The 25,231-nt window shown below is 45.7% G+C and overlaps 13 non-coding genes and 35 pseudogenes across 13 annotated transcripts; all 48 read right to left on the reverse strand.

Moving 5' to 3' along the window:
• Positions 1-252: 252 nt before the first annotated feature.
• On the reverse strand, positions 253-371 carry LOC148855834 (5S ribosomal RNA). The gene has a single exon (XR_016098055.1). It is a non-coding gene; the product is annotated as a 5S ribosomal RNA (ribosomal RNA).
• Positions 372-730: 359 nt separating this feature from the next.
• On the reverse strand, positions 731-849 carry LOC148855835 (5S ribosomal RNA). The gene has a single exon (XR_016098190.1). It is a non-coding gene; the product is annotated as a 5S ribosomal RNA (ribosomal RNA).
• Positions 850-1,149: 300 nt separating this feature from the next.
• Positions 1,150-1,268, reverse strand: LOC148855836 (5S ribosomal RNA; annotated as a pseudogene).
• Positions 1,269-2,104: 836 nt separating this feature from the next.
• On the reverse strand, positions 2,105-2,223 carry LOC148855837 (5S ribosomal RNA). Its single transcript, XR_016097189.1, has one exon. It is a non-coding gene; the product is annotated as a 5S ribosomal RNA (ribosomal RNA).
• Positions 2,224-2,583: 360 nt separating this feature from the next.
• On the reverse strand, positions 2,584-2,702 carry LOC148855838 (5S ribosomal RNA; annotated as a pseudogene).
• Positions 2,703-3,061: 359 nt separating this feature from the next.
• LOC148855839 (5S ribosomal RNA) lies at positions 3,062-3,180 on the reverse strand (annotated as a pseudogene).
• A 359-nt stretch (positions 3,181-3,539) lies between these two features.
• On the reverse strand, positions 3,540-3,658 carry LOC148855840 (5S ribosomal RNA; annotated as a pseudogene).
• A 358-nt stretch (positions 3,659-4,016) lies between these two features.
• LOC148855841 (5S ribosomal RNA) lies at positions 4,017-4,135 on the reverse strand (annotated as a pseudogene).
• An 837-nt stretch (positions 4,136-4,972) lies between these two features.
• LOC148855842 (5S ribosomal RNA) lies at positions 4,973-5,091 on the reverse strand. The gene has a single exon (XR_016097402.1). It is a non-coding gene; the product is annotated as a 5S ribosomal RNA (ribosomal RNA).
• Positions 5,092-5,451: 360 nt separating this feature from the next.
• LOC148855843 (5S ribosomal RNA) lies at positions 5,452-5,570 on the reverse strand. Its single transcript, XR_016098235.1, has one exon. It is a non-coding gene; the product is annotated as a 5S ribosomal RNA (ribosomal RNA).
• A 358-nt stretch (positions 5,571-5,928) lies between these two features.
• Positions 5,929-6,047, reverse strand: LOC148855844 (5S ribosomal RNA; annotated as a pseudogene).
• A 359-nt stretch (positions 6,048-6,406) lies between these two features.
• On the reverse strand, positions 6,407-6,525 carry LOC148855845 (5S ribosomal RNA; annotated as a pseudogene).
• Positions 6,526-6,884: 359 nt separating this feature from the next.
• Positions 6,885-7,003, reverse strand: LOC148855846 (5S ribosomal RNA; annotated as a pseudogene).
• A 359-nt stretch (positions 7,004-7,362) lies between these two features.
• Positions 7,363-7,480, reverse strand: LOC148855847 (5S ribosomal RNA; annotated as a pseudogene).
• Positions 7,481-7,777: 297 nt separating this feature from the next.
• LOC148855848 (5S ribosomal RNA) lies at positions 7,778-7,896 on the reverse strand. Its single transcript, XR_016096229.1, has one exon. It is a non-coding gene; the product is annotated as a 5S ribosomal RNA (ribosomal RNA).
• A 360-nt stretch (positions 7,897-8,256) lies between these two features.
• LOC148855849 (5S ribosomal RNA) lies at positions 8,257-8,374 on the reverse strand (annotated as a pseudogene).
• Positions 8,375-8,733: 359 nt separating this feature from the next.
• LOC148855850 (5S ribosomal RNA) lies at positions 8,734-8,852 on the reverse strand (annotated as a pseudogene).
• A 358-nt stretch (positions 8,853-9,210) lies between these two features.
• On the reverse strand, positions 9,211-9,329 carry LOC148855851 (5S ribosomal RNA; annotated as a pseudogene).
• A 358-nt stretch (positions 9,330-9,687) lies between these two features.
• Positions 9,688-9,806, reverse strand: LOC148855852 (5S ribosomal RNA; annotated as a pseudogene).
• Positions 9,807-10,165: 359 nt separating this feature from the next.
• LOC148855853 (5S ribosomal RNA) lies at positions 10,166-10,284 on the reverse strand (annotated as a pseudogene).
• Positions 10,285-10,643: 359 nt separating this feature from the next.
• On the reverse strand, positions 10,644-10,762 carry LOC148855854 (5S ribosomal RNA; annotated as a pseudogene).
• Positions 10,763-11,122: 360 nt separating this feature from the next.
• Positions 11,123-11,240, reverse strand: LOC148855855 (5S ribosomal RNA; annotated as a pseudogene).
• A 358-nt stretch (positions 11,241-11,598) lies between these two features.
• Positions 11,599-11,717, reverse strand: LOC148855856 (5S ribosomal RNA). The gene has a single exon (XR_016097665.1). It is a non-coding gene; the product is annotated as a 5S ribosomal RNA (ribosomal RNA).
• Positions 11,718-12,077: 360 nt separating this feature from the next.
• On the reverse strand, positions 12,078-12,196 carry LOC148855857 (5S ribosomal RNA; annotated as a pseudogene).
• Positions 12,197-12,555: 359 nt separating this feature from the next.
• Positions 12,556-12,674, reverse strand: LOC148855858 (5S ribosomal RNA; annotated as a pseudogene).
• A 349-nt stretch (positions 12,675-13,023) lies between these two features.
• LOC148855859 (5S ribosomal RNA) lies at positions 13,024-13,142 on the reverse strand. The gene has a single exon (XR_016098045.1). It is a non-coding gene; the product is annotated as a 5S ribosomal RNA (ribosomal RNA).
• Positions 13,143-13,501: 359 nt separating this feature from the next.
• Positions 13,502-13,620, reverse strand: LOC148855860 (5S ribosomal RNA; annotated as a pseudogene).
• An 838-nt stretch (positions 13,621-14,458) lies between these two features.
• LOC148855861 (5S ribosomal RNA) lies at positions 14,459-14,577 on the reverse strand (annotated as a pseudogene).
• An 836-nt stretch (positions 14,578-15,413) lies between these two features.
• LOC148855862 (5S ribosomal RNA) lies at positions 15,414-15,532 on the reverse strand (annotated as a pseudogene).
• A 358-nt stretch (positions 15,533-15,890) lies between these two features.
• On the reverse strand, positions 15,891-16,009 carry LOC148855863 (5S ribosomal RNA; annotated as a pseudogene).
• Positions 16,010-16,368: 359 nt separating this feature from the next.
• On the reverse strand, positions 16,369-16,487 carry LOC148855864 (5S ribosomal RNA; annotated as a pseudogene).
• Positions 16,488-16,846: 359 nt separating this feature from the next.
• Positions 16,847-16,965, reverse strand: LOC148855865 (5S ribosomal RNA; annotated as a pseudogene).
• An 836-nt stretch (positions 16,966-17,801) lies between these two features.
• LOC148855866 (5S ribosomal RNA) lies at positions 17,802-17,920 on the reverse strand. The gene has a single exon (XR_016096246.1). It is a non-coding gene; the product is annotated as a 5S ribosomal RNA (ribosomal RNA).
• Positions 17,921-18,280: 360 nt separating this feature from the next.
• LOC148855867 (5S ribosomal RNA) lies at positions 18,281-18,399 on the reverse strand. Its single transcript, XR_016098184.1, has one exon. It is a non-coding gene; the product is annotated as a 5S ribosomal RNA (ribosomal RNA).
• A 359-nt stretch (positions 18,400-18,758) lies between these two features.
• LOC148855868 (5S ribosomal RNA) lies at positions 18,759-18,877 on the reverse strand (annotated as a pseudogene).
• A 349-nt stretch (positions 18,878-19,226) lies between these two features.
• On the reverse strand, positions 19,227-19,345 carry LOC148855869 (5S ribosomal RNA). Its single transcript, XR_016098047.1, has one exon. It is a non-coding gene; the product is annotated as a 5S ribosomal RNA (ribosomal RNA).
• Positions 19,346-19,704: 359 nt separating this feature from the next.
• Positions 19,705-19,823, reverse strand: LOC148855870 (5S ribosomal RNA). The gene has a single exon (XR_016097796.1). It is a non-coding gene; the product is annotated as a 5S ribosomal RNA (ribosomal RNA).
• A 359-nt stretch (positions 19,824-20,182) lies between these two features.
• On the reverse strand, positions 20,183-20,301 carry LOC148855871 (5S ribosomal RNA; annotated as a pseudogene).
• A 359-nt stretch (positions 20,302-20,660) lies between these two features.
• On the reverse strand, positions 20,661-20,779 carry LOC148855872 (5S ribosomal RNA; annotated as a pseudogene).
• Positions 20,780-21,137: 358 nt separating this feature from the next.
• Positions 21,138-21,256, reverse strand: LOC148855873 (5S ribosomal RNA; annotated as a pseudogene).
• Positions 21,257-21,615: 359 nt separating this feature from the next.
• On the reverse strand, positions 21,616-21,734 carry LOC148855874 (5S ribosomal RNA; annotated as a pseudogene).
• Positions 21,735-22,094: 360 nt separating this feature from the next.
• On the reverse strand, positions 22,095-22,211 carry LOC148855875 (5S ribosomal RNA; annotated as a pseudogene).
• A 359-nt stretch (positions 22,212-22,570) lies between these two features.
• Positions 22,571-22,689, reverse strand: LOC148855876 (5S ribosomal RNA; annotated as a pseudogene).
• A 359-nt stretch (positions 22,690-23,048) lies between these two features.
• Positions 23,049-23,167, reverse strand: LOC148855877 (5S ribosomal RNA; annotated as a pseudogene).
• Positions 23,168-23,526: 359 nt separating this feature from the next.
• LOC148855878 (5S ribosomal RNA) lies at positions 23,527-23,645 on the reverse strand (annotated as a pseudogene).
• Positions 23,646-24,004: 359 nt separating this feature from the next.
• On the reverse strand, positions 24,005-24,123 carry LOC148855879 (5S ribosomal RNA; annotated as a pseudogene).
• Positions 24,124-24,475: 352 nt separating this feature from the next.
• LOC148855880 (5S ribosomal RNA) lies at positions 24,476-24,593 on the reverse strand (annotated as a pseudogene).
• A 359-nt stretch (positions 24,594-24,952) lies between these two features.
• LOC148855881 (5S ribosomal RNA) lies at positions 24,953-25,071 on the reverse strand. The gene has a single exon (XR_016097465.1). It is a non-coding gene; the product is annotated as a 5S ribosomal RNA (ribosomal RNA).
• Between the last annotated feature and the right edge of the window lie 160 nt (positions 25,072-25,231).

The following is a 25,231-nucleotide window of genomic DNA, read 5'->3' on the forward strand; positions in this document are numbered from 1 at the left end:
ACCGTGCACAAGCTCCCATGTGAGAGGAGTTATTCCTTTCCAAATCTGCCGAAGCCCCGGATAGAAGCAATACTATCACGGGGCCCACAATGCATGACGAATGCCAAAAGCCCGGTTTTGCACCGTCCCATTCAGTAATGACGGTCGTGCCCCAAATGGTCCGTGAATCCGGCACGTTGTTTCCAGTTGTCTCGCCGAAACGACATATGGAATTTGCAAATCGTATATCAAAAATAAAATATTAATAAAATTGGGGTGCAACAGGAGGACTTTCCTGGAGGTCACCCACCCTAATACTACTCTCGCCCATGCACCCTTAACTTCGGAGTTCTAATGGGATCCGGTGGATTAGTGCTGGTATGATCGCACCCGTTTGCTTCTTGCTCGCTTAAATCTTTATGCACTCACTATCTTGCTCCCCTCCATTAATACATTCAGAATTGAAAATACGGTGTATGCAAATTTCCTCCCTTGGTAACCGTGCACAAGCTCCCACGTGAGCGGAGTTATTAGTTTCCAGATCTGCCGCAGCCCCGGATAGATGCAATACTATCGCGGGGCCCACAATGCACGACGAATGCCAAAAGCTCGGTTTTGCACCGTTCCCATTCAGTAATGATGATCGTGTCGCAAATGGTCCGAGTATCCGGCGCGTTGTTTCCAGTCGTCTCGCCGAAACGACATATGGAATTTGCAAATAGTATATCAAAGATAAAATATTAATAAAATTGGGGTGAAACACAAGGACTTCACAGGAGGTCACCCTTCCTAGTACTACTCTCGCCCATGCACCCTTAACTTCGGAGTTCTGATGGGATCCGGTGCCTTAGTGCTGGTATGATCCCACCCATCTACTTTTTGCTCGCTTAAATCTTTATGCACTCACTATCTTTGTAACCGTGCACTAGCTCTCATGTGAGAGGAGTTATTCCTATCTAGATCTGCCGCAGCCCTAGATAGATGTAATACTATCACTGGGCCCACAATGCACGACAAATGCCAAAAACCCGGTTTTGCACCATTCCCATTCAATAATGACGGTCGTGCCGCAAATGGTCCGAGAATCCGACGCGTTGTTTCCAGTTGTCTCACTGAAACGACATATGGAATTTGCAAATAGTATATCAAAAATAAAATATTCATAAAATTGGGTTGCAACACGATGATTTCCCAGGAGGTCACCCATCCTAATACTACTCTCGCCCAAGCACACTTAACTTCGTAGTTCTGATGGGATCCGGTGCATTAGTGATGGTATGATTGCAACCGTTTGCTTCTTGCTCACTTAAATCTTTATGCACTCACTACCTCTCTCCCCTCCATTAATTCTTTCAGACTTGAAAAAACGGTGTATGCAACTTTCCTCCAATGGTAAACGAGCACAAGCTCCAACGTGAGAGGAGTTATTCTTTTCCAGATATGCCGCAGCCACGGATAGATGCAATACTATCGCGGGGCCCACAATGCACGACAAATGCCAAAAGCCCAGTTTTGCACCATTTCCATTGAGTAATGACGATCGTGCTGCAAATTATCCGAGTATCCGGCGCGTTGTTTCTTGTTGTCTCACCGAAACGACATATGGAATTTGCAAATCGTATATCAAAAATAAAATATTAATAAAATTCTTGTGCAACACAAGGACTTCCCAGGAGATCACCTATCCTAATACTTTCTCACCCAAACACGCTTAATTTAGGAGTTCTAATGGGATCCAGTGGATTAGTGCTGGTATGATCGCACCCGTTTGCTTCTTGCTCGCTTACATCTTTATGGACTCACTATCTTGCTCCCCTCCTTTAATACACTGAGAATTGAAAATACGGTGTATGCAACTTTCCTCCCTTGGTAACCGTGCACTAGCTCCCACGTGATCGGAGTTATTTATTTCCAGATCTGCCACAGCTCCGGATAGATGCAATACTATCACGGGTCCCACAATGCACGACGAATGCCAAAAGCCCGGTTTTGCACCGTTCCCATTCAGTAATGACGATCGTGCCGCAAATGGTCCGAATATCCGGCGCGTTGTTTCCAGTTGTCTCGCCGAAATGACATATGGAATTTGCAAATAGTATATCAAAAATAAAATATTAATAAAATTGGGATGCAACACGAGGACTTCCCAGGAGGTCACCCATCCTAATACTACTCTCGCCCAAGCACACTTAACTTCGGAGTTCTGATGGGATCCGGTGCATTAGTGCTGGAATGATCGCACCCGTCCACTTCTTGCTCGCTTAAATCTTTATGCACTCACTATCTTGCTCCCCTCAATTAATTCTTTCAGATTTGAAAAGAACGGTGTATGCAACTTTCCACCCTTGGTAAACGTGCACAAGCTCCCACGTGAGCGGAGTTATTCCTTTCCAGATCTGCCGCAGCCACGGATAGATGCAATTCTATCGCTGGGCCCACAATGCACGACGAATGCCAAAAGCCCGGTTTTGCACCGTTCCCATTCAGTAATGACGGTCATGCCGCAAATGGTCCGAGAATCCGACGCGTTGTTTCCAGTTGTCTCACCGAAACGACATATGGAATTTGCAAATAGTATATCAAAAATAAAATATTCATAAAATTGGGTTGCAACACGATGATTTCCCAGGATGTCACCCATCCTAATACTACTCTCGCCCAAACACACTTAACTTCGTAGTTCTGATGGGACCCGGTGCATTAGTGATGGTATGATTGCAACCGTTTGCTTCTTGCTCGCTTAAATCTTTATGCACTCACTATCTCTCTACCCTCCATTAATTCTTTCAGACTTGAAAAAACTGTGTATGCAACTTTCCTCCCTTGGTAAACGTGCACAAGCTCCCACGTGAGCGGAGTTATTCCTTTCCAGATCTGCCGCAGCCATGGATAGATGCAATACTATCACGGGGCCCACAATGTACGACGAATGCCAAAAGCCCGGTTTTGCACCGTTCCCATTGATTAATGACGATCGTCCCGCAAATTATCCGAGTATCCGGCGCGTTGTTTCTAGTTGTCTCGCCGAAACGACATATGGAATTTGCAAATAGTATATCAAAAATAAAATATTAATAAAATTGGGGTGCAACAGGAGGACTTTCCTGGAGGTCACCCACCCTAGTACTACTCTCGCCCATCCACCCATAACTTCAGAGTTCTGATGGGATCCGGTGCATTAGTGCTGGTATGATCGCACCCGTCTACTTTTTGCTCGCTTATTTCTTTATGCACTCACTATCTTCCTCCCCTCCAATAATTCTTTTTGATTTGAAAAAACGGTGTATGCAAATTTCCTCCCTTGGTGACCGTGCACAAGCTCCCATGTGAGAGGAGTTATTCCTTTCCACATCTGCGGCAGCCCTAGATAGATGTAATACTATCATGGGGTCCACAATGCATGACGAATGCCAAAAGCCCGGTTTTGCCCCGTTCCCATTCAGTAATGATGGTCGTGCCGCAAATGGTCCGAGAATCCGACGCGTTGTTTCCAGTTGTCTCGCCGAAACGACATATGGAATTTGCAAATAATAAATGAAAAATAAAATATTAATAAAATTGGGTTGCAAAACGATGATTTCCCAGGAGGTCACCCATCCTAATACTACTCTCGACCAAGCACACTTAACTTCGGAGTTCCGATGGGATCCGGTGGATTAGTGCTGGTATGATCGCACCCGTTTTCTTCTTGCTTGCTTAAATCTTTATGCATCACTATCTTGCTCCCCTCCAATAATTCTTTTAGACATGAAAAAACGGTGTATGCAACTTTCCTCCCTTGGTAACCGTGCACAAGAATCCACGTGAGCGGAGTAATTCCTTTCCAGATCTGTCGCAGCCCCGGATAGATGCAATACTATCACGGGGCCCACAATGCACGACGAATACCAAAAGCCCGGTTTTGCACCGTTCCCATTCAGTAATGACGGTCGTGCCGCAAATGGTCCGAGAATCCGGCGCGTTTTTTCCAGTTGTCTCGCCGAAACGACATATGGAATTTGCAAATAATATATCAAAAATAAAATATTAAAAAAATTGGGTTGCAACACGATGATTTCCCAGGAGGTCACCCATCCTAATACTACACTCGCGCAAGCACGCTTAACTTCGGAGTTCTAATGGGATCCGGTGGATTAGTGCTGGTATGATCGCACCCGTTTGCTTCTTGTTTGCTTAAATCGTTATGCACTCACTATCTGGCTCCCCTCCATTAATTCTTTCAGATTTGAAAAGAACGGTGTATGCAACTTTCCTCCCTTGGTAAACGTGCACAAGCTCCCACTTGAGCAGAGTTATTCCTTTCCAGATCTGCCGCAGCCACGGATAGATGCAAGACTATCACTGGGCCCACAATGCACGACGAATGCCAAAAGCCCGGTTTTGCACCGTTCCCATTCAGTCATGACCATCATGCCGCAAATGGTCCGAGAATCCGACGCGTTGTTTCCAGTTGTCTCACCGAAACGACATATAGAATTTGCAAATAGTATATCAAAAATAAAATATTAATAAAATTGGGGTGCAACACAAGGACTTCCCAGGAGGTCACGAATCCTAATACTTTCTCACCCAAGCACGCTTAATTTCGGAATTCTGATGGGATTCGGTGGATTAGTGCTGGTATGATCGCACCCGTTTGCTTCTTGCTCGCTTACATCTTTATGCACTCACTATTTTGCTCCACTCCTTTAATACATTCAGAATTGAAAATACGGTGTATGCAACTTTCCTCCCTTGGTAACCGTGCACAAGCTCCCACGTGAGCGGAGTTATTCGTTTCCTGATATGCCGCAGCCCCGGATAGATGCAATACTATCACGGGGCCCACAATGCACGACGAATGCCAAAAGCCCGGTGTTGCACCGTTCCCATTCAGTAATGACGATTGTTCCGCAAATGGTTCGAATATCTGGCGCATTGTTTCCAGTTGTCTCGCCGAAACGACATATGGAATTTGCAAACAGTATATCAAAAATAAAATATTAATAAAATAGGGGTGCAACACGAGGACTTCCCAAGAGGTCACCCATCCTAATACTACTCTCGCCCAAGCACGCTTAACTTCGGAGTTCTTATGGGATCCGATGGATTAGTGCTGGTATGATCGCACCCGTTTGCATCTTGCTCGCTTAAATCTTTATGCACTCACTATCTTGCTCCCCTCTATTAATTATTTCAGATTTGAAAAGAACGGTGTATGCAACTTTCCTCCCTTGGTAAACGTGCACAAGCTCCCACGTGAGCGGAGTTATTCCTTTCCAGCACTGCCGCAGCCACGGATAGATGCAATACTGTCGCTGGGCCCACAATGCACGACGAATGCCAAAAGCCCGGTTTTGCACCGTTCCCATTCAGTAATGACGATCGTGCCGCAAATGGTCCGAGAATCCGACGCGTTGTTTCCATTTGTCTCACCGAAACGATATATGGAATTTGCAAATAGTATATCAAAAATAAAATATTCATAAAATTGGGTTACAACACGATGACTTCCCAGGAGGTCACCCATCCTAATACTACTCTCGCCCAAGCACACTTAACTTCGGAGTTCTGATTGGATCCGGTGCATTAGTGCTGGTATGATCGCAACCGTTTGCTTCTTGCTCTCTTAAATCTTTATGCAGTCACTATTTTGCTCCCCCCCATTAATTCTTTCAGACTTGAAAAACGGTGTATGCAACTTTCCTTCCTTGGTAACCGTGCACAAACTTCCACGTGAGCGGAGTTATTCCTTTCCAGATCTGTCGCAGCCCCGGATTGATGCAATACTATCGCGGGGCCGACAATGCACGACGAATGCCAAAAGCCCGGTTTTGCACCGTTCCCATTCAGTAATGACGATCGTGCCGCCAATGGTCCGAGTATCCGGCGCATTGTTTCCAGTTGTCTCGCCGAAACGACATATGGAATTTGCAAATAGTATATCAAAGATAAAATATTAATAAAATTGGGGTGCAACACGAGGACTTCCCAGGAGGTCACACATCCTAATACTACTCTCGCCCATGCACGCTTAACTTCGGAGTTCTGATGGGTTCCGGTGCATTAGTGCTGGTATGATCGCAACCGTCTACTTCTTGCTCGCTTAAATCATTATGCACTCTCTATCTTGCTCCCCTCCAATAATTCTTTCAGACTTGAAAAAACGGTTTATGCAACTTTCCTCCCTTGGTAACCGTGCACAAGCTTCCACGTGAGCAGAGTTATTCCTTTCCAGATATGTCACAGCCCCAGATAGATGCAAGACAATCGCTGGGCCCACAATGCACGACGAATGCCAAAAGCCCGGTTTTGCACCGTTCCCATTCAGTAATGACGATCGTACCGCAAATGGTCCGAGTATCCGGCGCGTTGTTTACAGTTGTCTCGCCGAAACTGCATATGGAATTTGCAAATAGTATATCAAAAATAAAATATTAATAAAATTGGGTTGCAACACAAGGATTTCCCAGGAGGTCAGCCATCCTAAAACTACTCTCGCCCAAGCACACTTAACTTCGGAGTTCTGATGGGATCCGGTGGATTAGTGCTGGTATGATCGGAGCCGTTCGCTTCTTGCTCGCTTAAATATTTATGCACTCACTATATTGCTCCCCTCCATTAATACTTTCAGACTTGAAAAAACGGTGTATCCCACTTTCCTCCCTTCGAAACCGCGCACAAGCTCTCACGTGAGCGAAGTTATTCCTTTCTAGATCTGTCGAAGCCCCGAATGGATGCAATACTATCACGGGGCCCACAATGCACGACGAATGCCAAAAGCCAGGCTTTGCACCGTTCCCATTCAGTAATGACGATGGTACCGCAAATGGTCCGAGTATCCGGCGCGTTGTTTCCAGTTGTCTCGCCGAAACGACACATTGAATTTGCAAACAGTATATCAAAGATAAAATATTAATAAAATTGGGGTGCAACACGAGGACTTCCCAGGAGGTCACCCATCCTAGTACTACTGTCGCCCATGCACCTTTAACTTCGGTGTTCTGATGGGATCCGGTGCATTAATGCTGGAATGATCGCACCCGTCTACTTTTTGCTCGCTTAAATCTTTATGCACTCACTATCTTGCTCCCCTCCAATAATTGTTTCAGATTTGAAAAAATGGTGTATGCAACTTTCCTCCCTTGGTAACCGTGCACAAGCTCCCATGTGAGAGGAGTTATTCCTTTCCAGATCTGCCGCAGCCCCAGATAGATGCAATACAATCGTGGGGCCCACAATGCACAACGAATGCCAAAAGCCCGGTTTTGCCCTGTTCCCATTCAGTAATTACGGTCATGTCGAAAATGGTCCGAGAGTCCGGCGCGTTGTTTCCAGTTGTCTCGCCGATACGACATATGAAATTTGCAAATCGTATATCAAAAATAAAATATTAATAAAATTGGGGTGCAACACATGGACTTCCCAGGAGGTCACCCATCCTAATACTTTTTCACCCAAACACGCTTAACTTCGGAGTTCTAATGGGATCCGGTGGATTAGTGCTGGTATGATCGCACCCGTTTGCTTCTTGCTCGCTTACATCTTTATGCACTCACTATCTTGCTCCCCACCTTTAATACATTCAGATTTGAAAATACGGTGTATGCAACTTTCCTCCCTTGGTAACCGTGCAGAAGCTCCCACGTGAGCGGAGTTATTCGTTTCCAGATCTGCCGCAGCCCCGGATAGATGCAATACTATCAAGGGGCCCACATTGCACGACGAATGCCAAAAGCCCGGTTTTGCACCGTTCCCATTCAGTAATGACATACGGAATTTGCAAATAGTATATCAAAAATAAAATATTAATAAAATTGGGGTGCAACACGAGGACTTCCCAGGTGGTCACCCATCCTAATACTACTCTCGCCCAAGCACACTTAACTTCGGAGTTCTGATGGGATCCGGTGCATTAGTGCTGGTATGATCGCACCCGTCCGCTTCTTGCTCGCTTAAATCTTTATGCACTCACTATCTTTCTCCCCTTCATTAATTCTTTCAGATTTGGAAAGAACGGTGTACGCAACTTTCCTCCCTTGGTAAACGTGCACAAGCTCCCACGTGAGCGGAGTTCTTACTTTCTAGATCTGCCACTGCCACGGATAGATGCAATACTATCGCGGGGCCCACATTGCACGACGAATGCCAAAAGCCCGGTTTTGCACCGTTCCCATTCAGTAATGATGGTCGTGCCGCAAATGGTCCGAGAATCCGACGCGTTGTTTCCAGTTGTCTCACAGAAACGACATATGGAATTGGCAAATAGTATTTCAAAAATAAAATATTAATAAAATTGGGTTCCAACACAAGGATTTCCAGGAGGTCAGCCATCCTAATACTACTCTCGTCCAAGCACGCTTAACTTCGGAGTTCTGATGGGATCCGGTGGATTAGTGCTGGTATGATTATACCCGTTTGCTTCTTGCTTGCTTAAATCTTTATGCACTCATTATCTTGCTCCCCTCCATTAATACTTTCAGACATGAGAAAACGGTGTATGCAACTTTCCTCCCTTGGTAACCGTGCACAAGCTCCCACATGAGCGGAGTTTTTCCTTTCCAGATCTGCCGCAGCCCCGGAAAGATGCAATACAATCGTAGGGCCCACAATGCACGACGAAGCCCAAAAGCTCGGTGTTGCACCGTTCCCATTCAGAAATGACGATCGTGCCGCAAATGGTCCGACTATCCGGCGCATTGTTTCCAGTTGTCTCGCCGAAACGACATATGGAATTTGCAAATAGTATATTAGAAATAAAATATTAGTAAAATTGGGGTGCAACAGGTGGACTTCCCTGGAGGTCACCCATCCTAGTACTACTCTCGCCCAAGCACACTTAACTTCAGAGTTCTGATGGGATCCGGTGCATTAGTGCTTGTATGATCGCACCCGTCCGCTTCTTTCTCGCTAAAATCTTAATGCACTCACTATCTTGCTCCCCTCCATTAATTCTTTCATACTTGAAAAAATGGTGTATGCAACTTTCCTCCCTTGGTAAACGTGGACAAGCTTCCACATGAGCGGAGTTATTCCTTTCCAGATCTGCCACAGCCACGGATAGATGCAATACAATCGAGGGGCCCACAATGCACGACGAATGTCGAAAGCTTGGTTTGCACCGTTCCCATTCAGTAATGACGATCCTACCGCAAATGGTCCGAGTATCTGGCGCGTTGTTTCCAGTTGTCTCGCCGAAACGACATATGGAATTTGCAAATAGTATATCAAAACTAAAATATTAGTAAAATTGGGTTGCAACACAAGGATTTCCCAGGAGGTCAACCATCCTAATACTACTCTCGCCCAAGCACACTTAACTTCGGAGTTCTGATGGGATCCGGTGCATTAGTGCTTGTATGATCGCACCCGTCCGCTTCTTGCTCGCTAAAATCTTAATGCACTCACTATCTTGCTCCCCTCCATTAATTCTTTCATACTTGAAAAAATGGTGTATGCAACTTTCCTCCCTTGGTAAACGTGGACAAGCTTCCACATGAGCGGAGTTATTCCTTTCCAGATCTACCGCAGCCACGGATAGATGCAATACAATCGAGGGGCCCACAATGCACGACGAATGCCGAAAGCTTGGTTTGCACCGTTCCCATTCAGTAATGACGATCCTACCGCAAATGGTCCGAGTATCTGGCGCGTTGTTTCCAGTTGTCTCGCCGAAACGACATATGGAATTTGCAAATAGTATATCAAAAATAAAATATTAGTAAAATTGGGTTGCAACACAAGGATTTCCCAGGAGGTCAACCATCCTAATACTACTCTCGCCCAAGCACACTTAACTTCGGAGTTCTGATAGGATCCAGTGGATTAGTGCTGGTATGATTGCAACCGTTTGCTTCTTGCTCCCTTAAATCTTTATGCACTCACTATCTTGCTCCCCTCCATTAATTCTTTCAGACTTTAAAAAATGGTGTATGCAACTTCCCTCCCTTGGCAAACGTGCACAAGCTCCCACATGAGCGGAGTTATTCCTTTCCAGATCTGCCGCAACCACGGATAGACGCAATACAAACGCGGGGCCCACAATGCACGAAGAATGCCAAAAGCCCGGTTTTGCGGCGTTCCCATTCAGTAATGACGATCGTACCGCAAATGGTCCGAGTATCCGGCGCGTTGTTTCCTGTTGTCTCGCCGAAACCGCATATGGAATTTGCAAATACGATATCAAAAATAAAATACTAATAAAATTGGGTTGCAACACAAGGATTTCCGAGGAGGTCAGCCATCCTAATACTACTTTCGCCCAAGCACACTTAACTTCGGAGTTCTTATGGGATCCGGTGGATTAGTGCTGGAATGATTGGACCCGTTTGCTTCTTGCTCGCTTAAATCTTTATGCACTTACTATCTTGCTCTCCTCCATTAATTCTTTCAGCCTTGAAAATACGGTGTATGCAACTTTCCTCCCTTGGTAACCGTGCACTAGCTCCCACGTGAGCGGAGTTATTCATTTCCAGATCTGCCGCAGCCCCGGATAGATGCAATACTATCACGGGTCCCACAATGCGCGGCGAATGCCAAAAGCCCGGTTTTGCACCGTTCCCATTTAGTAATGACGATCGTGCCGCAAATGGTCCGAATATCCGGCGCGTTGTTTCCTGTTGTCTCGCCGAAACGACATATGGAATTTGCAAATAGTATATCAAAAATAAAATATTAAAAAAATTGGGGTGCAACAAGAGGACTTCCCAGGAGGTCACCCATCCTAATACTACTCTGGCCCAAGCACACTTAACTTCGTAGTTCTGATGGGATCCGGTGCATTAGTGCTGTTTTGATCGCACCCGTCTGCTTCTTGCTCGCTTAAATCTTTATGCACTCACTATCTTGCTCCCCTCCAAAAATTCTTTCAGATTTGAAAAGAACGGTGTATGCAACTTTCCTCCCTTGGTAAACGTGCACAAGCTCCCACGTGAGCGGAGTTATTCCTTTCCAGATCTGCCGCTGCCACGGATAGATGCAATACTATCGCTGGGCCCACAATGCACGACGAATGCCAAAAGCCCGGTTTTGCCCCGTTCCCATTCAGTAATGACGGTCATGCCGTAAATGGTCCGAGAATCCGACGCGTTGTTTCCAGTTGTCTCGCCGAAACGACATATGGAATTTGCAAATCGTATATCAAAAATAAAATATTAATAAAATTGGGGTGCAACACATGGACTTCCCAAGAGGTCACGAATCCTAATACTTTATCACCCAAACACGCTTAATTTCGGAGTTCTGATGGGATCCGGTGGATTAGTGCTGGTATGATCGCACCCGTTTGCTTCTTGCTCGCTTACATCTATATGCACTCACTATTTTGCTCCCCTCCTTTAATACATTCAGAATTGAAAATACGGTGTATGCAAATTTCCTCCCTTGGTAACCGTGCACAAGCTCCGACGTGAGCGGAGTTATTTGTTTTTAGATCTGCCGCAGCCCCGGATAGATGCAATACTATCACGGGGCTCACAATGCACGACGACTGCCAAAAGCCCGGTTTTGCACCGTTCATTTCAGTAATGACGATCGTGCCGCAAATGGTCCGAATATCCGGCGCGTTGTTTCCAGTTGTCTCGCCGAAACGACATATGGAATTTGCATATAGTATATCAAAAATAAAATATTAATAAAATTGGGGTGCAACACGAGGACTTCCCAGGAGGTCACCCATCCTAATACTACTCTCGCCCAAGCACACTTAACTTCGGAGTTCTAATGGGATCCGGTGAATTAGTGCTGGTATGATCGCGCCCGTTTGCTTCTTGCTCGCTTAAATCTTTATGCACTCACTATCTTTCTCCCCTCCATTAATTCTTTCAGATTTGAAAAGAACGGTGTATGCAACTTTCCTCCCTTGGTAAACGTGCACAAACTCCCACGTGAGCGGAGTTATTCCTTTCTAGATCTGCCGCAGCCACGAATAGATGCAATACTATCACGGGGCCCACAATGCACGACGAATGCCAAACGCCCGGTTTTGCACCGTTCCCATTCAGTAATGACGATCGTGCCGCAAATGGTCCGAGAATCCGACGCGTTGTTTCCAGTTGTCTCGCCGAAATGACATATGGAATTTGCAAATAGTATATCAAAAATAAAATATTCATAAAATTGTGGTGCAACACTAGGATTTCCCAGGAGGTCAGCCATCCTAATACTACTCTCGCCCAACCACACTTAACTTCAGAGTTCTGATGGGATCCGGTGCATTAGTGCTGGTATGAACGCACCCGTTCGCTTCTTGCTCGCTTAAATCTTTATGCACTCACTATCTTTCTCCCCTCCATTAATTCTTTCAGACTTGAAAAAACGGTGTATGCAACTTTCCTCCCTTGGTAAACGTGCACAAGCTCCCACGTGAGCGGAGTTATTCCTTTGAAAATCTGCCGCAGCCATGGATAGATGCAATACAATCACGGGGCCCACAATGCACGACGAATGCCAAAAGCCCGACTCTGCACCGTTCCCATTCAGTAATGACGATCGTACCGCAAATGGTCCGAGTATCCAGCGCGTTGTTTCCAGTTGTCTCGCCGAAACGGCATATGGAATTTGCAAATAGAATATCGAAAATAACATATTAATAAAATTGGGTTGCAACTCAAGGATTTCCCAGGATGTCAGCCATCCTAATACTACTCTCACCCAAGCACACTTAACTTCGGAGTTCTGATGGGATCCGGTGGATTAGTGCTGGTATGATCGGAGCCGTTTGCTTCTTGCTCGCTTAAATATTTATGCACTCACTATATTGCTCCCCTCCATTAATACTTTCAGACTTGAAAAAATGGTGTATCCAACTTTCCTCCCTTGGTAACCGTGCACAAGTGCGGAGTTATACCTTTCCAGATCTGCCGCAGCCCCGGATAGATGCAATACAATCGCCAGGCCCACAATGCACGACGAAGGCCAAAAGCTCGGTTTTGCACCGTTCCCATTCAGTAATGACGATCGTGCCGCAAATGGTCCGACAATCCGGCGCATTGTTTCCAGTTGTCTCGCCGAAACGACATATAGAATTTGCAAATAGTATATCAAAAATAAAATATTAGTAAAATTGGGGTGCAACAGGTGGACTTCCCTGGAGGTCACCCATCCTAGAACTACTCTCGCCCAAGCACACTTAACTTCGGAGTTCTGATGGGATCCGGTGCATTAGTGCTGGTATGATCGCACCCGTCCGCTTCTTGCTCGCTTAAATCTTAATGCACTCACTATTTTGCTCCCCTCCATTAATTCTTTCATACTTGAAAAAACGGTGTATGCAACTTTCCTCCCTTGGTAAACGTGGACAAGCTTCCACGTGAGCGGAGTTATTCCTTTCCAGATCTGCCGCAGCCACGGATAGATGCAATACAATCGAGGGGCCCACAATGCACGACGAATGCCGAAAGCCTGGTTTTGCACCGTTCCCATTCAGTAATGACGATCCTACCACAAATGGTCCGATTATCCGGCGCGTTGTTTCCAGTTATCTCGCCGAAACGACATATGGAATTTGCAAATAGTATATCAAAAATAAAATATTAATAAAATTGGGTTGCAACACAAGGATTTCCCAGGAGGTCAACCATCCTAATACTACTCTCACCCAAGCACGCTTAACTTCGGAGTTCTGATAGGATCCGGTGGATTAGTGCTGCTATGATTGCAACCATTTGCTTCTTGCTCGCTTAAATCTTTATGCACTCACTACTTTGCTCCCATCCATTAATTCTTTCAGACTTGAAAAAAATGGTGTATGCAACTTCCCTCCCTTGGTAAACGTGCACAAGCTCCCACATGAGCGGAGTTATTCCTTTCCAGATCTGCCGCAACCACGGATAGACACAATACAAACGCGGGGCCCACAATGCACGACGAATGCCAAAAGCCCGGTTTTGCGCCGTTCCCATTCAGTAATGACGATCGTACCGCAAATGGTCCGAGTATCTGGCGCGTTGTTTCCTGTTGTCTCGCCGAAACCGCATATGGAATTTGCAAATACGATATCAAAAATAAAATATTAATAAAATTGGGTTGCAACACAAGGATTTCCGTGGAGGTTAGCCATCCTAATACTACTATCGCCCAAGCACACTTAACTTCGGAGTTCTTATGGGATCCGGTGGATTAGTGCTGTAATGATCGGACCCGTTTGCTTCTTGCTCGCTTAAATCTTTATGCACTTACTATCTTGCTCTCCTCCATTAATTCTTTCAGCCTTGAAAAAACGGTTTATCCAATTTTTCTCCCTTCGTAACCGTGCACAAGCTCCCACGTGAGCGGAGTTATTCTTTTCCAGATCTGCCGCAAAGCCAGATAGATGCAATACTATCACGGGGCCCACAATGCACGACGAATGCCAAAAGCCCGGTTTTGCACCGTTCCCATTCAGTAATGACGATCGTGTCGCAAATGGTCCGATTATCCGGCGCGTTGTTTCCAGTTTTCTCGCCGAAACGACATATGGAATTTGCAAATAATATATCAAAAATAAAATATTAATAAAATTGGGTTGCAAAACGATGATTTCCCAGGAGGTCACCCATCCTAATACTACTCTCGACCAAGCACACTTAACTTCGGAGTTCTGATGGGATCCGGTGGATTAGTGCTGGTATGATCGCACCCGTTTGCTTCTTGCTTGCTTAAATCTTTAGGCACTCACTATCTTGCTCCCCTCCAATAATTCTTTTAGACATGAAAAAATGGTGTATGCAACTTTCCTCCCTTGGTAACCGTGCACAAGCATCCACGTGAGCGGAGTAATTCCTTTCCAGATCTGTCGCAGCCCCGGATAGATGCAATACTATCACGGGGCCCACAATGCACGACGAATGCAAAAAGCCCGGTTTTGCACCATTCCCATTCAGTAATGACGGTCGTGCCGCAAATGGTCCGAGAATCCGGCGCATTTTTTCCAGTTTTCTCGCCGAAACGACATATGGAATTTGCAAATAATATATCAAAAATAAAATATTAAAAAAATTGGGTTGCAACACGATGATTTACCAGGAGGTCACCTATCCTAATACTTTCTCACCCAAACACGCTTAATTTAGGAGTTCTAATGGGATCCGGTGGATTTGTGCTGGTATGATTATACCCGTGTGCTTCTTGTTTGCTTAAATCTTTATGCACTCATTATCTTGCTCCCCTCCATTAATACTTTCAGACATGAGAAAACGGTGTATGCAACTTTCCTCCCTTGGTAACCGTGCACAAGCTCCCACGTGAGCGGAGTTATTCCTTTCCAGATCTGCCACAGCCCCGGATAGATGCAATACAATCGCAGGGCCCACAATGCACGACGAAGCCCAAAAGCTCGGTTTTGCACCGTTCCCATTCAGTAATGACGATCGTGCCGCAAATGGTCCGACTATCCGGCGCATTGTTTCCAGTTGTCTCTCCGAAATGACATATGGAATTTGCAAATAGTATATCAAAAATAAAATATTAGTAAAATTGGGGTGCAACAGGTGGACTTCCCTGGAGGTCACCCATCCTAGTACTACTCTCGCCCAAGCACACTTAACTTCGGAGTTCTGATGGGATCCGGTGCATTAGTGCTTGTATGATCGCACCCGTCCGCTTCTTGCTCGCTAAAATCTTAATGCACTCACTATCTTGCTCCCCACCATTAATTCTTTCATATTTGAAAAAATGGTGTATGCAACTTTCCTCCCTTGGTAAACGTGGACAAGCTTCCACATGAGCGGAGTTATTCCTTTCCAGATCTGCCGCAGCCACGGATAGATGCAATACAATCGAGGGGCCCACAATGCACGACGAATGCCGAAAGCCTGGTTTGCACCGTTCCCATTCAGTAATGACGATCCTACCGCAAATGCTCCGAGTATCCGGCGCGTTGTTTCCAGTTGTCTTGCCGAAACGACATATGGAATTTGCAAATAGTATATCAAAAATAAAATATTAGTAAAATTGGGTTGCAACACAAGGATTTCCCAGGAGGTCAACCATCCTAATACTAATCTCGCCCAAGCACGCTTAATTTAGGAGTTCTGATAGGATCCGGTGGAGTAGTGCTGGTATGATCGCACCCGTTTGCTTCTTGCTCGCTTAAATCTTTATGCACTCACTATCTTGCTCCCCTCCATTAATTCTTTCAGACTTGAAAAAATGGTGTATGCAACTTCCCTCCCTTGGTAAACGTGCACAAGCTCCCACATGAGCAGAGTTATTCCTTTCCATATCTGCCGCAACCACGGATAGACGCAATACAAACGTGGGGCCCACAATGCATGAAGAATGCCAAAAGCCCGGTTTTGCGGCGTTCCCATTCAGTAATGACGATCGTACCGCAAATGGTCCGAGTATCCGGCGCGTTGTTTCCTCTTGTCTCACCGAAACCGCATATGGAATTTGCAAATACGATATCAAAAATAAAATACTAATAAAATTGGGTTGCAACACAAGGATTTCCGAGGAGGTCAGCCATCCTAATACTACTATCGCCCTAACACACTTAACTTCGGAGTTCTTATGGGATCCGGTGGATTAGTGCTGGAATGATCGGACCCGTTTGCTTCTTGCTCGCTTAAATCTTTATGCACTTACTATTTTGCTCTCCTCCATTAATTCTTTCAGCCTTGAAAATACGGTGTATGCAACTTTCCTCCCTTGGTAACTGTGCACTAGCTCCCACGTGAGCGGAGTTATTCATTTCCAGATCTGCCACAGCCCCGGATAGATGCAACACTATCACGGGTCCCACAATGCACGACGAATGCCAAAAGGCCGGTTTTGCACCGTTCCCATTCAGTAATGACGATCGTGCCGCAAATGGTCCGAATATCCGGCGCGTTGTTTCCAGTTGTCTCGCCGAAACGACATATGGAATTTGCAAATAGTATATCAAAAATAAAATATTAATAAAATTGGGGTGCAACACGAGGACTTCCCAGGAGGTCACCCATCCTAATACTACTCTGGCCCAAGCACACTTAACTTCGTAGTTCTGATGGGATCCGGTGCATTAGTGCTGTTTTGATCGCACCCGTCCGCTTCCTGCTCGCTTAAATCTTTATGCACTCACTATCTTGCTCCCCTCCAATAATTCTTTCAGATTTGAAAAGAACGGTGTATGCAACTTTCCTCCCTTGGTAAACGTGCACAAGCTCCCACGTGAGCGGAGTTATTCCTTTCCAGATCTGCCACAGCCACGGATAGATGCATTACTATCGCTGGGCCCACAATGCACGATGAATGCCAAAAGCCCGGTTTTGCCCCGTTCCCATTCAGTAATGACGGTCGTGCCGCAAATGGTCCGAGAATCCGACGCGTTGTTTCCAGTTGTCTCGCCGAAACGACATATGGAATTTGCAAATCGTATATCAAAAATAAAATATTAATAAAATTGGGGTGCAACACAAGGACTTCCCAGGAGGTCACGAATCCTAATACTTTATCACCCAAACACGCTTAATTTCGGAGTTCTAATGGGATCCGGTGGATTAATGCTGGTATGATCGCACCCGTTTGCTTCTTGCTCGCTTACATCTTTATGCACTCACTATTTTGCACCCCTCCTTTAGTACATTCAGAATTGAAAATACGGTGTATGCAAATTTCCTCCCTTGGTAACCGTGCACAAGCTCCGACGTGAGCGGAGTTATTCGTTTCTAAATCTGCCGCAGCCCCGGATAGATGCAATACTATCACGGGGCTCACAATGCACGACGAATGCCAAAAGCCCGGTTTTGCACCGTACATTTCAGTAATGACGATCGTGCCGCAAATGGTCCGAATATCCGGCGCGTTGTTTCCAGTTGTCTCGCCGAAACGACATATGGAATTTGCAAGTAGTATACAAAAAATAAAATATTAATAAAATTGGGGTGCAACACGAGGAATTCCCAGGAGGTCACCCATCCTAATACTACTCTCGCCCAAGCACACTTAACTTCGGAGTTCTGATGGGATCCGGTGCATTAGTGCTGGTATGATCGCACCCGTCTGCTTCTTGCTCGCTTAAATCTTTATGCACTCACTATCTTTCTCCCCTCCATTAATTCTTTCAGATTTGAAAAGAACGGTGTATGCAACTTTCCTACCTTGGTAAACGTGCACAAGCTCCCACGTGAGCGGAGTTATTCCTTTCTAGATCTGCCGCAGCCACGAACAGATGCAATACTTTCATGGGGCCCACAATGCACGACGAATGCCAAACGCCCGGTTTTGCACCGTTCCCATTCAGTAATGACGATCGTGCCGCAAATGGTCTGAGAATCCGACGCGTTGTTTCCAGTTGTCTCGCCGAAATGACATATGGAATTTGCAAATAGTATATCAAAAATAAAATATTCATAAAATTGGGGTGCAACACTAGGATTTCCCAGGAGGTCACCCATCCTAATACTACTCTCGCCCAATCACACTTAACTTCGGAGTTCTGATGGGATCCGGTGCATTCGTGCTGGTATGAACGCACCCGTCCGCTTATTCCTCGCTTAAATCTTTATGCACTCAGTATCTTTCTCCCCTCCATTAATTCTTTCAGACTTGAAAAAACGGTGTATGCAACTTTCCTCCCTTGGTAAACGTGCACAAGCTCCCACGTGAGCGGAGTTATTCCTTTCAAAATCTGCCGCAGCCATGGATAGATGCAATACAATCACGGGGCCCACAATGCACGACGAATGCCAAAAGCCCGACTTTGCACCGTTCCCATTCAGTAATGACGATCGTACCGCAAATGGTCCGAGTATCCAGCGCGTTGTTTCCAGTTGTCTCGCCGAAACGGCATATGGAATTTGCAAATAGAATATCGAAAATAACATATTAATAAAATTGGGTTGCAACTCAAGGATTTCCCAGGATGTCAGCCATCCTAATACTACTCTCACCCAAGCACACTTAACTTCGGAGTTCTGATGGGATCCGGTGGATTAGTGCTGGTATGATCGGAGCCGTTTGCTTCTTGCTCGCTTAAATATTTATGCACTCACTATATTGCTCCCCTCCATTAATACTTTTAGACTTGAAAAAATGGTGTATCCCACATTCCTCCCTTGGTAACCGTGCACAAGCGCGGAGTTATACCTTTCCAGATCTGCCGCAGCCCCGGATAGATGCAATACAATCGCAGGGCCCACAATGTACGACGAAGGCCAAAAGCTTGGTTTTGCACCGTTCCCATTCAGTAATGACGATCGTGCCGCAAATGGTCCGACAATCCGACGCATTGTTTCCAATTGTCTCGCCGAAACGACATATGGAATTTGCAAATAGTATATCAAAAATTAAATATTAGTAAAATTGGGGTGCAACAGGTGGACTTCCCTGGAGGTCACCCATCCTAGAACTACTCTCGCCCAAGCACACTTAACTTCGGAGTTCTGATGGGATCCGGTGCATTAGTGCTGGTATGATCGCACCCGTCCGCTTCTTGCTCGCTTAAATCTTAATGCACTCACTATCTTGCTCCCCTCCATTAATTCTTTCATACTTGAAAAAACGGTGTATGCAACTTTCCTCCCTTGGTTAACGTGGACAAGCTTCCACGTGAGCGGAGTTATTCCTTTCCAGATCTGCCGCAGCCACGGATAGATGCAATACAATCGAGGGGCCCACAATGCACTACGAATGCCGAAAGCCTGGTTTTGCAACGTTCCCATTCAGTAATGACGATCCTACCACAAATGGTCCGAGTATCCGGCGCGTTGTTTCTAGTTATCTCGCCGAAACGACATATGGAATTTGCAAATAGTATATCAAAAATAAAATATTAATAAAATTGGGTTGCAACACAAGGATTTCCCAGGAGGTCAACCATCCTAATACTACTCTCGCCCAAGCACGCTTAACTTCGGAGTTCTGATAGGATCCGGTGGATTAGTGCTGGTATGATTGCAACCATTTGCTTCTTGCTCGCTTAAATCTTTATGCACTCACTATCTTGCTCCCCTCCATTAATTCTTTCAGACTTGAAAAAATGGTGTATGCAACTTCCCTCCCTTGGTAAACGTGCACAAGCTCCCACATGAGCGGAGTTATTCCTTTCCAGATCTGCCGCAACCACGGATAGACGCAATACAAATGCGGGGCCCACAATGCACGACGAATGCCAAAAGCCCGGTTTTGCGCCGTTCCCATTCAGTAATGACGATCGTACCGCAAATGGTCCGAGTATCCGGCGCATTGTTTCCTGTTGTCTCGCCGAAACCGCATATGGAATTCGCAAATACGATATCAAAAATAAAATATTAATAAAATTGTGTTGCAACACAAGGATTTCCGTGGAGGTTAGCCATCCTAATACTACTATCGCCCAAGCACACTTAACTTCGGAGTTCTAATGGGATCCGGTGGATTAGTGCTGGTATGATTATACCCGTTTGCTTCTTGCTTGCTTAAATCTTTATGCACTTATTATCTTGCTCCCCTCCATTAATACTTTCAGACATGAGAAAACGGTGTATGCAACTTTCCTCCCTTGGTAACCGTGCACAAGCTCCCACGTGAGCGGAGTTATTCCTTTCCAGATCTGCCGCAGCCCCGGATAGATGCAATACAATCGCAGGGCCCACAATGCACGACGAAGCCCAAAAGCTCGGTTTTGCACCGTTCCCATTCGGTAATGACGATCGTGCCGCAAATGGTCCGACTATCCGGCGCATTGTTTCCAGTTGTCTCGCCGAAACGACATATGGAATTTGCAAATAGTATATCAAAAATAAAATATTAGTAAAATTCGGGTGCAACAGGTGGACTTCCCTGGAGGTCACCCATCCTAGTACTACTCTCGCCCAAGCACACTTAACTTCGGAGTTCTGATGGGATCCGGTGCATTAGTGCTTGTATGATCGCACCCGTCCGCTTCTTGCTCGCTAAAATCTTAATGCACTCACTATCTTGCTCCCCTCCATTAATTCTTTCATACTTGAAAAAATGGTGTATGTAACTTTCCTCCCTTGGTAAACGTGGACAAGCTTCCACATGAGCGGAGTTATTCCTTTCCAGATCTGCCGCAGCCACGGATAGATGCAATACAATCGAGGGGCCCACAATGCACGACGAATGCCGAAAGCCTGGTTTGCACCGTTCCCATTCAGTAATGACGATCCTACCGCAAATGGTCCGAGTATCCGGCGCGTTGTTTCCAGTTGTCTCGCCGAAACGACATATGGAATTTGCAAATAGTATATCAAAAATAAAATATTAGTAAAATTGGGTTGCAACACAAGGATTTCCCAGGAGGTCAACCATCCTAATACTACTCTCACCCAAACACGCTTAATTTAGGAGTTCTAATGGGATCCGGTGGATTAGTGCTGGTATGATCGCACCCGTTTGCTTCTTGCTCGCTTACATCTTTATGCACTCACTATCTTGCTCCCCTCCATTAATTCTTTTAGACTTGAAAAAACGGTGTATGCAACTTTCCTCCCTTGGTAACCGTGAACTAGCATCCACGTGAGCGGAGTAATTCCTTTCCAGATCTGTCACAGCCCCGGATAGATGCAATACTATCACGGGACCCACAATGCACGACGAATGCCAAAAGCCCGGTTTTGCACCGTTCCCATTCAGTAATGATGATCGTGCCTCAAATGGTCCGAGTATCCGGCGCGTTGTTTCCAGTTGTCTCGCCGAAACGACATATGGAATTTGCAAATAGTATATCGAAAATAAAATATTAAAAAAATTGGGTTCCAACACGATGATTTCCCAGGAGGTCACCCATCCTAATTCTACACTCGCGCAAGCACGCTTAACTTCGGAGTTCTAATGGGATCCGGTGGATTAGTGCTGGTATGATCGCACCCGTTTGCTTCTTTCTTGCTTAAATCTTTATGCACTCACTATCTGGCTCCCCTCCATTAATTCTTTCAGATTTGAAAAGAACGGTGTATGCAACTTTCCTCCCTTGGTAAACGTGCACAAGCTCCCACGTGAGCGAAGTTATTCCTTTCCAGATCTGCCGCAGCCACGGATAGATGCAATACTATCGCGGGGCCCACAATGCACGACGAATGCCAAAAGCCCGGTTTTGCACCGTTCCCATTCAGTAATGATGATCGTACCGCAAATCGTCCGAGTATCCAGCACGTTGCTTCCAGTTGTCTCGTCGAAACGACATATGGAATTTGCAAATAGTATATCAAAAATAAAATATTAATAAAATTGGGGTGCAACACGAGGACTTCCCAGGAGGTCACCCATCCTAATACTACTCGCCCAAGCACACTTAACTTCGGAGTTCTGATTGGATCCGGTGCATTAGTGCTGGTATGATCGCAACCGTTTGCTTCTTGCTCGGTTAAATCTTTATGCAGTCACTATCTTCCTCCCCCCCATTAATTCTTTCAGACTTGAAAAAACGGTGTATGCAACTTTCCTCCCTTGGTAACCGTGCACAAGCTTCCACATGAGCGGAGTTATTCCTTTCCAGATCTGTCGCAGCCCCGGATAGATGCAATACTATCGCGGGGCCGACAATGCACGACGAATGCCAAAAGCCCGGTTTTGCACCGTTCCCATTCAGTAATGACGATCGTGCCGCCAATGGTCCGAGTATCCGGCACATTGTTTCCAGTTGTCTCGCCGAAACGACATATGGAATTTCCAACTAGTATATCAAAGATAAAATATTAATAAAATTGGGGTGCAACACGAGGACTTCCCAGGAGGTCACACATCCTAATACTACTCTCGCCCATGCATGCTTAACTTCGGAGTTCTGATGGGTTCCGGTGCATTAGTGCTGGTATGATCGCAACCGTCTACTTCTTGCTCGCTTAAATCATTATGCACTCTCTATCTTTCTCCCCTCCAATAATTCTTTCAGACTTGAAAAAACGGTTTATGCAACTTTCCTCCCTTGGTAACCGTGCACAAGCTTCCACGTGAGTAGAGTTATTCCTTTCCAGATCTGTCACAGCCCCAGATAGATGCAAGACAATCGCGGGGTCCACAATGCACGACGAATGCCAAAAGCCCGGTTTTGCATCGTTCCCATTCAGTAATGACGATCGTACCGCAAATGGTCCGAGTATCCGGCGCGTTGTTTCCAGTTGTCTCGCCGAAACGGCATATGGAATTTGCAAATAGTATATCGAAAATAAAATATTAATAAAATTGGGTTGCAACACAAGGATTTCCCAGGAGGTCAGCCATCGTAAAACTACTCTCGCCCAAGCACACTTAACTTCGGAGTTCTGATGGGATCCGGTGGATTAGTGCTGGTATGATCGGAGCCGTTTGCTTCTTGCTCGCTTAAATATTTATGCACTCACTATATTGCTCCCCTCCATTAATACTTTCAGACTTGAAAAAACGGTGTTTCCCACTTTCCTCCCTTCGTAACCGCGCACAAGCTCTCACGTGAGCGGAGTTATTCCTTTCCAGATCTGCCGCAACCCCGGATAGATGCAATACTATCACGGGGCCCATAATGCACGACGAATGCCAGAAGCTCGGTTTTGCACCGTTCCCATTCAGTAATGACGATCGTGTCGCAAATGGTCCGAGTATCCGTCGCGTTGTTTCCAGTTGTCTCGCCGAAACGACATATGGAATTTGCAAATAGTATATCAAAAATAAAATATTAATAAAATTGCGGTGCAACACGATGATTTCCAAGGAGGTCACCCATCCTAATACTACTCTCGCCCAAGCACACTTAACTCCGGTGTTCTGATGCGATCCGGTGCATTAGTGCTGGTATGATCGCACCCGTTTGCTTCTTGCTCGCTTAAATCTTTATGCACTCACTATCTTGCTCCCGCCCATTAATTCTTTCACACTTGAAAAAACGGTGTATGCAACTTTCCTCCCTTGGTAACCGTGCACAAGCTTCCACGAGAGCGGAGTTATTCCTTTCCAGATCTGCCGAAGCCCCGAATGGATGCAATACTATCACGGGGCCCACAATGCACGACGAATGCCAAAAGCCCGGTTTTGCACCGTTCCCATTCAGTAATGACGATGGTACCGCAAATGGTCCGAGTATCCGGTGCGTTGTTTCCAGTTGTCTCGCCGAAACGACATATTGAATTTGCGAATAGTATATCAAAGATAAAATATTAATAAAATTGGGGTGCGACACGAGGACTTCCCAGGAGGTCACCCATCCTAGTACTACTGTCGCCCATGCACCTTTAACTTCGGTGTTCTGATGGGATCCGGTGCATTAGTGCTGGAATGATCGCACCAGTTGTCTCGCTTAAATCTTTATGCACTCACTATCTTGCTCCCCTCCAATAATTGTTTCAGATATGAAAAAATGGTGTATGCAACTTTCCTCCCTTGGTAACCGTGCACAAGCTCCCATGTGAGAGGAGTTATTCCTTTCCAGATCTGCCGCAGCCCCAGATAGATGCAATACAATCACGGGGCCCACAATGCACGACGAATGCCAAAAGCCCGGTTTTGCCCCGTTCCCATTCAGTAATGACGGTCGTGTCGAAAATGGTCTGAGAATCCGGCGCATTGTTTCCAGTTGTCTCGCCAATACGACATATGAAATTTGCAAATCGTATATCAAAAATAAAATATTAATAAAATTGGGGTACAACACATGGACTTCCCAGGAGGTCACCCATCCTAATACTTTTTCACCCAAACACGCTTAACTTCGGAGTTCTAATGGGATCCGGTGGATTAGTGCTGGTATGATCGCACCCGTTTGCTTCTTGCTCGCTTACATCTTTATGCACTCACTATCTTGATCCCCACCTTTAATACATTCAGATTTGAAAATACGGTGTATGCAACTTTCCTCCCTTGGTAACCGTGCACAAGCTCCCACGTGAGCGGAGTTATTCGTTTCCAGATCTGCCGCAGCCCCGGATAGATGCAATACTATCAAGGGGCCCACAATGCATGACGAATGCCAAAAGCCCGGTTTTGCACCGTTCCCATTCAGTAATGGCGATCGTGCCGCAAATGTTCCGAATATCCGGCGCGTTGTTTCCAGTTGTCTCGCCAAAACGACATATGGAATTTGAAAATATTATATCAAAAATAAAATATTAATAAAATTGGGGTGCAACACGAGGACTTCCCAGGAGGTCACCCATCCTAATACTACTCTCGCCCAAGCACACTTAACTTCGGAGTTTTGATGGGATCCGGTGCATTAGTGCTGGTATGATCGCACCCGTCCGCTTCTTGCTCGCTTAAATCTTTATGCACTCACTATCTTGCTCCCCTTCATTAATTCTTTCAGATTTGAAAAGAACGGTGTATGCAACTTTCCTCCCTTGGTAAACGTGCACAAGCTCCCACGTGAGCGGAGTTATTCCTTTCTAGATCTGCCACT

The sequence above is a fragment of the Nelumbo lutea genome, chromosome 4 (genome assembly GCF_056320005.1).
Source record: "Nelumbo lutea isolate HS-2025 chromosome 4, American lotus-T2T, whole genome shotgun sequence".
In the NCBI taxonomy this organism is placed as follows: domain Eukaryota; kingdom Viridiplantae; phylum Streptophyta; class Magnoliopsida; order Proteales; family Nelumbonaceae; genus Nelumbo; species Nelumbo lutea.